Genomic DNA, 13482 nt, shown 5'->3' on the forward strand with positions numbered 1-13482 from the left:
ATGTTATCCTCTCATCATATAGATCTGTAATTTAAAGCAAAGGTTTCCAAATGTGCCATTTCAAGCTCCAGTCTTTGGGCAGGCTCTCTTTAGCCAATAACAAGATTACATTTAGAGAGAGATGTTGCTGACTCTCCCGGATCATCCCTTAAGTTTCAATTCCTCCCTACTGATCTCCCAATCATGTACACACCTGCCCTACATCCATGTTCGACTGCTTGCCCATCAATTGTCATAGACAGCACCATTAGCGAATTTCTTTAAAATGCCTTTATTAGGATCAGTCATTTATCAAGCCTTTTATAAAGTGGCTTGATAAAAGTCCGACAGCATTCTGAAACATTGCTGATTGTTTGGGTCAGAGCCTATGTTCGTAATAAAGGTGTTTTAAAGAAATTCGCTAATGGTGCTGTCTATGACAATTGATTTTAGCAAACAAGGTGGAGGTGGAAAATGTGGGACTTGCACCAGATTGAAAAAAATTGGAAGGCACAAGTGCTGACTAAATAACGTTTGACTGCTTGACCACTCACTTCGACCTTTCCATAAGCCTTATTTATGCCATAATGTCTGAACATGAGCCATGTTGCCCTCTTTAACTCATGCACAAGTACTAACCTTTCAGCACTAAGCATTAATCCTGTTGCCTCCACCCCCTCCTACCAAGAACATTCATGTTGCCCTTGCTTTTCTACCTATTTGAGCACACACCCTAACTTGTCTATGTACTCTACATTCACTCATTCTGTATCCACCTTCCCCACCTGCCTGAGCACATTTCCTGTTTTCCCCATCAACCCAAAATCTCACCCAGCACCCTTATTCCCCATTGGTCTTGGGGGATATGCCTTCAAAAATTGTGTGGCAGTTTTAGGGGGTTATTTATTAAAGTCTGAATGCAAAAAAACGATATAATCCCAATTTTTTGTGAAAAAAAACCTCAAATTTTTCAGAATTTATTAAAGCCAAATGCTGCAAAAAGTCTGAATTCGAATATCCGTCATCGCAGATCTGCCGAGTTTGTATATAAGTCAATGGGAGAGGTGCCTAACCTATTTTGAGGTTTTTGTGGTCTGCTCTGGTATTAGCCCGAAAATCTGAATTTTTTCACATAAGTGTACATAGTTTGTATAATATTGTTAACTGTTCACCAGAAAAAGCTACACGAGAAGTAGCCACACTAAGGGGCATATTTATCAAGGATCGGATTTCGAAGTAAAAAAACGTCGAAATTCGACCATCAAATTTGAGTACTTTGATAGTCGAAGTATTTTTTCCAGCGAAAACAGCCATATTCGATCAAAGTATGATCTAAGTAAAATCATACGATCGAACAATTTAAGGATTTTTTTTTTAAAAAAAAACTTTGACTTCTCAAAACTTGCCCAAAAGCCTCAGATAGGTTCTAGGAGGTCCCCCATAGGCTAAACAGCAATTCGGCAGGTTTTAGGTGGCGAACTGTCGAAGTCGAAGTTTTTCAAAGAGACAGTACTTTGATTTTCGAGTGGTTGAATTTTCGAAGGTTTTTCAATTCGAGTCAAAGTCGAATTTGGCATATTCGATGGTCGAAGTACCCAAAAATTACTTAGAAATTTGAAGTTTTTTAATTCGAAAATTCACTTCGACCTTTGATAAATCTGCCCCTAAGCATCAGTCATCCAAACGGTCCTAAATTACTGTACATGATCCTGTGAAACAGGTAAATTTAGAATTCAGTGTTCGGGGGTTTTAATCTGCTGTTTTTTTTGTTTTTTTTGTGTTTGTTCTACTTGAAAGCATTTAATTACATCAACTCGTTTACATTTCAAACATATTAAACAGAATTCGATGGTGCCATATAGAAATGCCACCAGCATTGTGAATGTGCTGAATGCATAGCAAGCAGTTAATTTACGTATCACAATCAAAACATTTGAAATTCAAAAAAAAGTCCATAATGGGCTCATTGTTTGTCTGAGATCAGGAATTTCGTTACTTGAAGCAACCATTGTTTTTTCCTACAAAGATCACATTACCGAGACTGACGAGAACTTCACGCGCTGGAACCCAACGGAGAAACCAACAGCCAAAAAGTGCTTTAAAAAAAGAGGGATAACTCACATAGCTGAAACTCATTATGCAGCTGTGGGAAATCAGTGATTACCTGAACTTTGTATTTTTTTGTCTCAGTGTACCTTGACCCACAGGTGTATAAAAAGGCTCTGTACAGACCCATTCTGCTCAGCAAATTCAAAATTCAGCTATACGGAGGTGGCAGAGGTTCCCTCATTAGTCATGGAGGAAGATCCCCACTCGGAATTAATACAGAAAGCTGTCTATGAAAATAATGGTTTAATTTCCGACCAGGATGGAAGAGATGGAGAGAAACCTGAGAAAGTAGAAGGAACACCAAAGACAGTGATGCCCATATCTATCCTGTAAGAATCAATGAATTCCCTGAATACACACCACCACTGAAACCTTATGCTGGCATGCCAAAGGATGTTCTGCTACAGTTCTCTAATCAACCGTGCTACAGAATCGCTAGGAATACTATATTTCGGCTCATCGTTATAGCTACTCTAGCATTCATTGCTGCCACCATCATGGTTATTTCTCCATTTCTCCAAAGTGTCTCGACTGGTGGCAACGCAGCCCTATTTATCAGGTGTATCCGAAGTCATTCAAAGACAGCAACAACGATGGATCTGGGGACCTTAAAGGTAATCGTCATTACTGTAAATTCCCTCTATTATATAAAATACATTGTCCTCATTGCTATTATAATACAATGGCACTTAAAGGGGGTTTTCAAGGTTTTCTAAGCTTGAAAGAAGGCTTTGTGTAGCCAGAAACGTTGCTTATCCAGGTCAAGCCAGTGTTCCAAATAAAGGCATTTTTTTATTCAATGAAAATTTGTGGTGCTGTACTTCAAGGAATTGTTACAAGAGAATTGGGAAGTGGCCATTCAAGGTACGTGCACCAGGACTCTCAGGTGTAGAGAAGTGGGAGCTGACTCAACTAACCAAGCTAGATACATAGATCATTCATTGTTACTTGTTGATAGCAAAGAGACAAGGCAAATGTAGGATTTGATATCAATGTATTAATTTCCCCCCTCTTTATCTTGGAAAGCAGCAGTGGAAGGTTGGGTCTTCACACTAATGGTGTAGTATAATTAAAAGAACAGTGTTTACTCGGGTCTAGCGACACACTGTATAGTTTTTTTTAAACAGCTAACCAAGAAATGCTTACTGCTGTGGCTATGGGTTACTAGACCTCTTGCAAACTTTTATTATATTACCCCATAATTATTTCACATATATGATATAGCATTGTGCAGTCGTGCAATACTCTGAGACATACATATATTCAAGAGACTATGGGACATACCTGTCTATGAGTTCAACTCAATTTGGAACTCCAAAGCTCTCTAGTCACCTGTGCAGGCTTTTAGAGGCATCTTTATCAAAGAGAAAATAAAGATTGAAATGAGATATTTGATCGACCGATAACAAAGATGAATTTGTGTATTAAGGCATGGAAATTAAATACTGAGAAAGTTAATGAAAATGTTGCCAGGTATTCCAGTGACTGGAGCCACAATTGCTTTGAGAAAGCTGCAGGTCATGGTGACACTTAGGGGCACATTCACATTGAATATTTATACATGGTTCCATAAAGCGTAGAGCATATCAAATGTGATTCTGAAAATAAGGCAGTTCAATAACATTTTAATAACTTTGTAAACAATCAGCTCAGTCATGGCTTGTAGCAATGGGGAGGGGTGGGACCTGTGGGGATTAGTTCAGATAAGTACTGTCTCTTTTAAAAATCATTTGACTGCCTACTTCGCCAGATTAAACCTACCGAATGGCTTTAAAAGCCTATGGGAAAGTCCCATAGGCTTCTTTTCTAAGTTTTTGATCGAATAAAAAGGCATTCAATCGATCATTCGATCAAATGAAAATCCTTCGATCGAATATTTGCCCATTCGACTATTCGCCAGCGCATAAATTCGCCCGAATTCCCTATTCGATTCTATTCCCCAGTCGAATTTCGAGGGATTTAACCCCTTGAAATTCGACCCTTGATAAATCTGCCCCTTATTGTTTCTAGAAATATGTTGGCATTAGGGTTGCCACCTGGCCGGTATTTTACCAGCCTGGCCAGTAAAAATGATGGTTGATCCCAATGTAATTAATAGGGAAAAAAGATAAATATATAGGAAGGCCGGTATATTTTTCCAGAAAGGTGGCAACCCTAGTTGGCATGTCAGTCTGCTCTGCTGGCCATAAGCCATTGCAGTTTTTGCTCACTTTTGTAGCTCAGCAAAACAATCTATATAAGATAAGGCCAATCCAATTGACTTGGTCACCCATTTGGACCCAGCTTAATTGTTGTTGTAGTGTTTTAAATAATAGTTATATAAAACATCTATGGCTCCTATGAAAGAATGTCCAGCTATGGTGTCATCCGTAGTATCAGCTATTAACCACAATTAAACTGTTACTGTCAAGTAAATCATCTCTCCCTGACTACAGATGTTGCCAACACTACATAAGGTTCTGACGAGCAAATGCCATCTTTTTGTATTTTTAAAATTCTTCATTGCGATCCCTGGGGATCCCGTCTCCCTCTGAATTCCATTTTGGTCAATTACAGGAGTCCAGGAAAAAATCGATCATTTTCTTTATCTTGACATAAAAAATATCTGGGTCGCTCCTTTCTACAAGTCATCCTTAAAAGATTTCAATTACGCCGTTGATGAATTCATGGAAGTTGACCCGACTCTTGGGACCATGGCAGATTTTGAGAGTATGATCGCAGCAATGCATGATAAGGGTGAGCTTCTCCAATGACAGTATTTGCTTAAACTTACCAAGACAGAGATGTGTGCTTTCACTTTAACTCTGCTACTATCTCCCTTGCTTCACTAGGCTTAAAACTAATCATCGACTAATCACACAAGCAATAAGCACAAGTGGTTTCAACTGAGTAGGAATCGTACTGGTAAATACATGGATTACTACATATGGCACGACTGTGTTCAAGGTGGTGGTCAAGTCGTACCTCCAAATAACTGGGTAAGCGCCAATATTTTCCATTATCTATGACTGTGTGAGAGAACATTGAGAATTTGCGCCTTAATAGGCAATGGGCACATAGAAACATTGACTCTAAAGTAAACTTCTGTAGGTCCTGTCATGTGGTAATTGCTTGCTTCTGTATTCCACTGGTTCTCTATTTCAGATGGCATGGCATTTAGACCACTGTCATTAACTGTTGGTAACATGGGGGGCAAAAAAAACCACAATGTGCCATTCTTAGATAATATTTACTATGGACATGGTTAAGTTGTGGCCCTCTAAGGGCTGTACCAGAAGGTTCTGCCAACTGAGGTCTACTGAGAAATGTCTAGAAAATGCAGATGATTACATATAAGCCCAGCAAGTGCCCTGGATGTTTCAAATGATCTTGCATCCTTGCAGAACCTGCTGCAACCCCTGGTTGATTTAGTAGTGTAAAGGGGTCCTGACTGATAAACTGTTTCAATATATTTGACTATCATGACTAAAAATGTATTTGTGAATTCCTTTTTTGGAGGTTACTCCCATTACTAATTAGTGATTTGGGATTGTGGATCATGGAAGACATGTGGTTGATCAAGCTTAATTAATGGTTATCAGAGCCCCCGGTTACCAGAAAACTCACTATTGATCCCAAAGACCCAAATTGGAAGCCTCCAAACCAGAGCAAACAGTTCCCATATATGACTTAATAGCATGTACTGGTCAGTTTTTATGGAAATTCTGCATGGGAATATGATGATGCCAGGAAACAATGTTACTTGCATCAGTTTAAGAAGGAGCAGCCAGATCTGAATTTCAACAATCCAGATGTAAATGAAGGGTTCCTAGTGAGTAGTATCTAAATATCTTGACAAATGTACAGTATTTAGTCAAAACAACTGGCAGATGCATTCCCCTCTCCTAACTCCACACATTCCATATAAACTCATACCTTCATATGTTTTTTTCTTCCTTTAAAATCATTTCTCTATACCAGAGGGCAGATTCAAACAGAGTTATTGTTACATGTGTCCGTGGGTTGGGTGGCTAAAAAGCACCTTATATACGTAGAGTGTTGCTAATATTTCTGTTTGTTTTCCTTTCATCTATATCAGCGAGAAAAACCCTTACCCACCACCCAGGTAGACCTCCCACCCTCCCTCCCCCCCTCCCAGGGAAATGCCCCATACTTTGTACTTACCCCTCGGCGCAGATTCTTCCAGCAGAGTTTAACGCATACATATTCAGAGTCCTCGGTGCGCTGACTGGGACATTGGTATTTCTGCGCATGCGCAGTTGGAGCAGTTTGCCGGTTCGCGACAACTGCGCATGCACAGAATTACACAGAAATTGACGATCTTCCAGTCAGCACACTGAGGACTTGGAATATGGATGTGTGGAACTCCACTGGAAGAATGTGCACTGAGGGGTAAGTATGGGGCATTTCGTAGTTAACCTGGGGGGAGGAGGGAGGGAGGTCTACCTGGGGTGTGGGGTACTGTTTTTTCCCACAGGTTGAATTCTCCTTTAAGCTGCAAAAACAGAAAAAACCCATCCGAGAAATTGCTACAATATTAGGAGTGGCAACATCTACAGTTTGGTACATCCTGAGAAAGAAATAAAGCACTGCTGAACTCAGCAATGCAAAAAGACCTGTATGTCCACAGAAGACAAGAGTGGTGGATGATCACAGAATCATTTACATGGTGAAGAGAAACCCCTTTTTAACAGCTAAACAAGTGAACAACACTCTCCAGGAGGTAGGCGTATCGATATCCAAGTCTACCAAAAAGAGAAGACTGCATGAAAGTAAATACAGAGGGTGCACTGCAAGGTGCAAGCCACTCATACGCATCAAGAATAGAAAGGCTGGATTGGACATCTAAAAAAAACCAGCACAGTTCTGGAAAAAAAGTTCTTTGGACAGATGAAACCAAGATCAACCTCTACCAGAATTATGGCAAGAAAAAAGTATAGAGAAGGTGTGGAACAGCTCATGATCCAAAGCATAGCACATCTCTATAAAACATGGCGGAGGCAGTGTGATGGCTTGGGCGTGCATGGCTGCCAGTGGCACTGGGACACTAGTGTTTATCCATGATGTGACACAGGACAGAAGCAGCTGAATGAATTCTGAGGTGTTCAGAGACACTGTCTGCTCAATTCCAGCTAAATGCAGTCAAATTGATTGGGAGGCATTTCATAAAACAGATGGACAATGTAGGAGTTTATTATAGCAAAGAAGTGGAATATTCTTGAATGGCCAAGTCAGTCACCTGATCTGAAACCAATTGAGCTGCATTTCACTTGTTGAAGACTAAACTTCAGACAGAAAGGCCCACAAACAAAGAGCAACTGAAAGCCCCTGATGTAAAGGCCTGGCAGAGCATTAAAAAACAGGAAACCCAGAATCTGGTGATGTCCATGAGTTCAAGACTTCAGGCTGTCATTGCCAGCAAAGGGTTTTCAACCAAGTATTAGAAATTAACATTTTATTTTTATTTTTTTAATTCTCTAATTACTTTTAAGCTCCTGAAATGAAGTGATTGTTTTTTTTTAAAAAAAAAGGCTTTAGTTCCTCACATTTTTATGCAATCTTTTTGAATTGCAACCCACTGAATTAAAGCTGAAAGTCTGCAGTTCAACTGCATCTGAGGTGTTTCATTTAAAATTCATTGTGATAATGCACAGAACCAAAATTAGAAAAAAGTTGTCTAACTATATAATGTCCAATGAAAGGTAATTAGTGTCCCTGTCCATAGTCTCCACTTGGTTGGCCTTTGTTTCTCCAATACTTGGAGGACATGGCCCTGTGAGTGGAATTTGAATATTTTTGGCAAATTTAAGCATTTTTTTGGAAGGATTTTATCTTTTATAGTTTCAGTTTCCAAAGAATGTGCATTGTCTACCGATTGACATGTTATGTTCTTCTCTTGTCTTATCTCCTGACTGCTGAGTCTTCTTCACCAATTTAATAGTTCCCCCCCTCATCATTAAGAAGGAGTGACTGTTCTGGCAGTAGCATGGCAGCCATGTGTGAAAGAGGTTAATAAGTTCACCCCACAATCAGCTTGTTAAACAGTTACGTCAATAACTTCTACAACTATCGAACGTTACACTTGAAGGCTTTTGCATGAAGCCATAATTACGCGCGTCATCCTCTTAACATTAATGACAAGTTGTCCAAGGAACCTTTGAAACTATCAAAATTGTTCAGATTCTTAATTATTAACTAAGTCATGTGAATGACACAGATTGTCTGTCTCAGCAAATTATACTTTATTGCCTTAAAATCAAGTATTGATTAAAGGTTATAAGCGAAGTTGTACTGTACCGATGTTACCAAGAAGAAATAATAGAAGTAACTCTTCACGCACTGTTAGTTTTTAAATTTTTTAATGACCAGATAAATAAAGTGCAAAACACCTCATTCTCACTATGTCTATGTTTCTGTAAACACAATACTGTGTTTTTTCTCTAGGCTTCTCCTTGGCTTTTGTTATCAAGCAAAATGCATCCTTAAAAAAAGCTATGTTTTTCTCCTCTCAGACACAAAAAAATGAACAGCATTCAACTCTAAATTTATATCGGGAGTTAAACAATCTTCGAAACAAAGAAGTGCCCCTTCACAGGGGATGGTTGTGCTATACTCATTCTCACTATGTCTATGTTTCTGTAAACACAATACTGTGTTTTTTCGAGAATTCCACATAATCGATGTTTGCTTTACCACTGCGGAGCTACTTTGGTTGTTTGAGTTGCATTTTGCTTGTGTCCAATTGTGGAACTCAAATGTTCACATTGGAAATCAAGCTAGTGTGCAATTAATTATTTGCACGTCAGTTGTGTAGGTATGCAAAATATGCAAAAGGATTAGTGGAAATCATACTTCTTCATTGAAGCTGATAATTCCATGGCAACTTTGCATCCATGTGCACTTTACGTTACATCTTGCACTTTATGCAGCTAAGTAGGAGCAATTTGGTGCATGTATAGTGATTCCCATCTTTGTTCCTTGGCAGGTCTGAAAATAGGGGTGAAGTGGGGGATGGGCAATGATATTTAGAGGCAGGTGTGACTTCATAGGATGGCAGTCAGTGAAGAGGGAAGAGTCCTGTCTGGTAACCCTTCACAAATATAGAGAAATGTGTGTAGACATATCATTGAACACTGGCATTGATAAATGAGCCCTTGTGTTGTAAATGTGTGTTTTGCCATATGATGTGAAGCTTATCGAAATGGAAAGTTTATGGGCTTACCGGAAACTGTAGAAACTTAAAGATCAAAAGATCATGAAGTTTTCTTTATTTTTTCCACAGAATATAACCAAATTCTGGCTGGAGAAAGGTGTCGATGGATTCACAATAAATTCCGTCAAATTTCTTTTAGAAGCTGACCATATTAGAGATGAACATCAGGTCAACAAATTACAAAACCCAGTAAGTATAATTATCTTTAGGGGAGCTTTTAATGTCAAGGTGTGTCCCTGACTGTAGAAATACATACAGTATATTTACTTTAATGGATTTTTAGTATATTCACTACTCTGTACTCTGTATTAAAGCCTATACTGTAAATCAGCACGATCCTTTGGTTTATCTAGTGCGCTGAATCTCTGTCCACTTGAAGCTGTGAACTCCAGAAAAGTGGCCATATATCAAGTAGTGCTGTTCTGTCTCTGTTCTTCAGGAAGTAGCTCTTTTTTAAAGTTGTAGGGTGTTTTGCTAGACCCCCAAAAGTAACCTTGTACAGTCCACTGAAGGGGATGAACTAGTACTGTGTGAACAATATTTAGTAATACGAAAGTGAATGTCTTTTGTTTCCGTTTTAGGACACAATTTCAAACTATTCTGAACTTTTCCATGACTATACAACCACGCAGGTTGGGATGCATGACATTATTCCCAACTTCCGCCAAACCATTAATAAATATAGCAGAGAACCTGGACGGTATAGGTATATATATATATATATATATGTGTGTGCTACAGGTATTTTGCTATGGCAAATATTAGGAACCAGATAGCTGTCTTCACTTTTCTCTGTATTTTATTTGAAAAGCCTGGAGACTAGAGGGGATTGCTGATGATAAAGTCTAAGAGGGCTTGGGGCTCATGCCGTATCTGTCATGAAATACTTGTAGGCCACATTGTAAAATTAACACATTTCCCAAATCCAAATCCATAGAGCAGATATTGTGCCCAGTTACAGAGACCTACATTAACCTTCTATGCTAGCTGCTCCCACAAAAATGTATATCTCCTTTGCACAATATTACGGGGCCGATTCACTAACTTTGAGTGAAGGATTCGAAGTAAAAAAACTTTGAATTTCGAAGTGTTTTTTGGGCTACTTCGACCATCGAATGGGCTACTTCGATCATTAGATTCGAAGGATTTAATCGTTTGATCGAACTATTTGTGCTAAAATCCTTCGACTTCGATATTCGAAGGAGAAGGATTTTAATTCTGAGTCGAATATCGAGGGTTAATTAACCCTCGATATTCGACCCTTGGTGAATCGGCCCCTACGTGTATCATTATGTTACTGAGCACTTTCGCTTCTGTGTGGCCTTCTTCAGGTGTATGGGCACAGAATCCAACGATCAGGCTGCTGTTGACAAGATAATGCTGTACTATGGAAACTCGTTCATGCAGGAAGCCGACTTTCCACTCAATTCCTACCTGTTTGATCTGAACAAAGGTAACTTTGATGGCGCTTCTGTATTTTCCATGGTGGACCTGTGGATGAAAGCCACGCCTTCAGGAAAGTGGCCCAACTGGATGGTAAAACTTGAAATATTCACATTCCAGTGTTTGACTAAAGACATATTTGCCTTAAAAACAGATATCAAAATTCTTCCCTTTTAGTCTTTTTTTTTTTTTTTTAGAAGAATCTGGAACTGATCATGTCTTTTTGATATATATGCCAACGTGATGAACATGCTCCTTCTGACACTTCCTGGTACGCCAACCACTTACTATGGAGAGGAACTGGGAATGGAGGATGGCTCTCCACAAGTCAACACAGACAATTCTCAAGAATACAACCCAGTAAGTAACAGGGAAACATGAAGGAAAAGATCTCGCCTATTTCATTTTATTGGAATCTTATGTAAAGATCTTCCTTTATCAAATTTTAGAAATGCTTGAAGTACAGTTCTGCCTGGGTGAGTTCTTCTGATGATCGGCATGGCATGGTTGGCATATATGGATTTTCCAACCAAATGCAACCAGCAGTAAAGAGTGACTGAAGTTTATTAAAGCACAAGTCACATGACTGGAGGCACCTGGGAAAAGGACAATGTGTCTAGTCCCATGTCAGATTTCAAAATAAAAAAATCTGTTTGCTCTTTTGAGAAATGGATTTCAGTGCAGAATTCTGCTGGAGCAGCACTATAACTGATGCATTGTGAATTTTCTTTTTCTCATGACAGTATCCCTTTAAGCTGGAACAGATCTGGCATACAGGGGCTGAAGTAAAGATGAAATCAGACTGTTGTCTCTATCAAGAGTTCTTTCCATAACTTAACGTGATCATGTTTTTTATACATTTTCTAGAAATCAAAACGAAAGGCTTGATTTAATTGTGTTCATGAAAACGGATAAATTGACCTTAAAGAGGCAGAGCTAATCAGAACTTTCCATTCATATTCCATTTTCCTTCATTTTAGACGGAATACCCAGAAAAGATGGGATTCCAGCTTTAATGCTGTCTTCAGTGGAGCGAACAAAACATGGCTTTCAGTCAATCCAGACTACATGGCTGTTAATGTTGAAGTAAGTATTCACATTCCCTTATTATAGTGTGCTTGCCAGTAACAATCTTGGGCCTAGTTATCCATAGTAATTTAAATCAATTGTCAAAATTGATGAAAGTGATACAGAAATCCAGTTCCTGATACATTCCAGTCACTTTGATAAAATGATAAGGAATATTGTGGTATTATTTTCAAATGTAAGAGGACAGGGCTGTCCAACTGGAGGCCCATAGGACAGATACTTTCCTGCAAGGGTTTTTTATGATCCCCAGCCTGCAAAAGGGCATAGATTCCTTTAAATGACATCATTTTAATATTGTCAAGCCCTCAAATGTGCAATGTAAGAAATAATAAGCCCACTAAATGGAAAACGTTGATCAGTGTCCCATAGGAAGTAACAAAGCTTACCTTGATTGGAATGGAACAAGTTTTCATTGAATTTTTTGGCAGAAAGGATGTGAAGTGTATTTGTATGCAGAAGGAAATGAGACAAACTGACTTAAATGAGTTGGAATTTGTGCTCTCGGGTTCTCTAGGACCCATAATGACCAGGCTTCTCCTTGGCTTTTGTTATCAAGCAAAATGCAACCTTAAAAAAAGCTATGTTTTTCTCCTCTCAGACACAAAAAAATGAACAGCATTCAACTCTAAATTTATATCGGGAGTTAAACAATCTTCGAAACAAAGAAGTGCCCCTTCACAGGGGATGGTTGTGCTATACGTGGATCGACTCTGATGTTTTCGCATACGTGAGAGAACTTGATGGACTGAACAAAGTCTTTATGATGGTCCTCAACTTTGGACGTGCAACGACCATAAACATGAGGCAGGCAGTGCCGGATCTTCCCGGGGAAGCAAAAATCAGATTAAGCACAGAGGGTTCCAGGGTGGGGAAAGCAGTGAGCACAGACAGCATTCAGACGCAGCCAGGGGAAGGACTCATACTGGAATACAAGACAAACAAACCAGTACATGTGAAAGACACCTTCAAGGATAAGTGTTTCATTTATGAGAAGGCTTGCTATACCAGCACCTTTGATTTGCTTTATAACAGATGCTAACTTTTTTACAGGTCTTGTGATATGCAGATTTAATAGAAATGAGGGGGGGTATTCATGTACTGTGGAATGTTTTATCCATTACGGTAACAAAGGAAAGTCTCGTCTGACTTCACAACATGTGATAAAGCTTCTACATGGAACGTATTGTTGGGAATAATGGAAGAACAGCGTATTCACTAGAGAAAGATAGGAATATAATCATGGGATTACATTCAATAAACAAGTGCTAAATACTGTCATTTTGGCATATTTCATTGATTCATTTAGACCTACAACCACCCAGAAGTAGAATTCCAAATGGTTTTGGCTGTTGGTGAATGTCCTATCGACTAAAGGGGTTATTTAGTTACCACACCGCAGTAGCAGGGTCGGACGCGGCTGGCAGGACACCTGGAAAAAACCCAATGGGCCCCAGCCACACTCCGATGGGCTACCCCCTAAAAGTTAAGGAAGGGGAAAGAAATAAGCAGTATACGATGCACAATGTGGTGTGCAGTGGGGGAGGGTGGACGTCGAGAAGAGGGCCCTGGTGGTTGCAAGAAGGGCCCTTGGTTTTGCAGTCCTGGTGGGCCCCTGTTCAATGTTGTGCAGTGGACTGTTTGGAAAGCAA

At 39.4% G+C, this 13482-nt stretch overlaps 1 pseudogene; it reads left to right on the forward strand.

Annotated features, from left to right (window-relative positions):
* Window positions 1-1771: 1771 nt before the first annotated feature.
* Window positions 1772-13111, forward strand: LOC108717733 (annotated as a pseudogene).
* Window positions 13112-13482: the final 371 nt, after the last annotated feature.

The sequence above is a fragment of the Xenopus laevis genome, chromosome 5S (genome assembly GCF_017654675.1).
Source record: "Xenopus laevis strain J_2021 chromosome 5S, Xenopus_laevis_v10.1, whole genome shotgun sequence".
NCBI lineage: Eukaryota > Metazoa > Chordata > Amphibia > Anura > Pipidae > Xenopus > Xenopus laevis.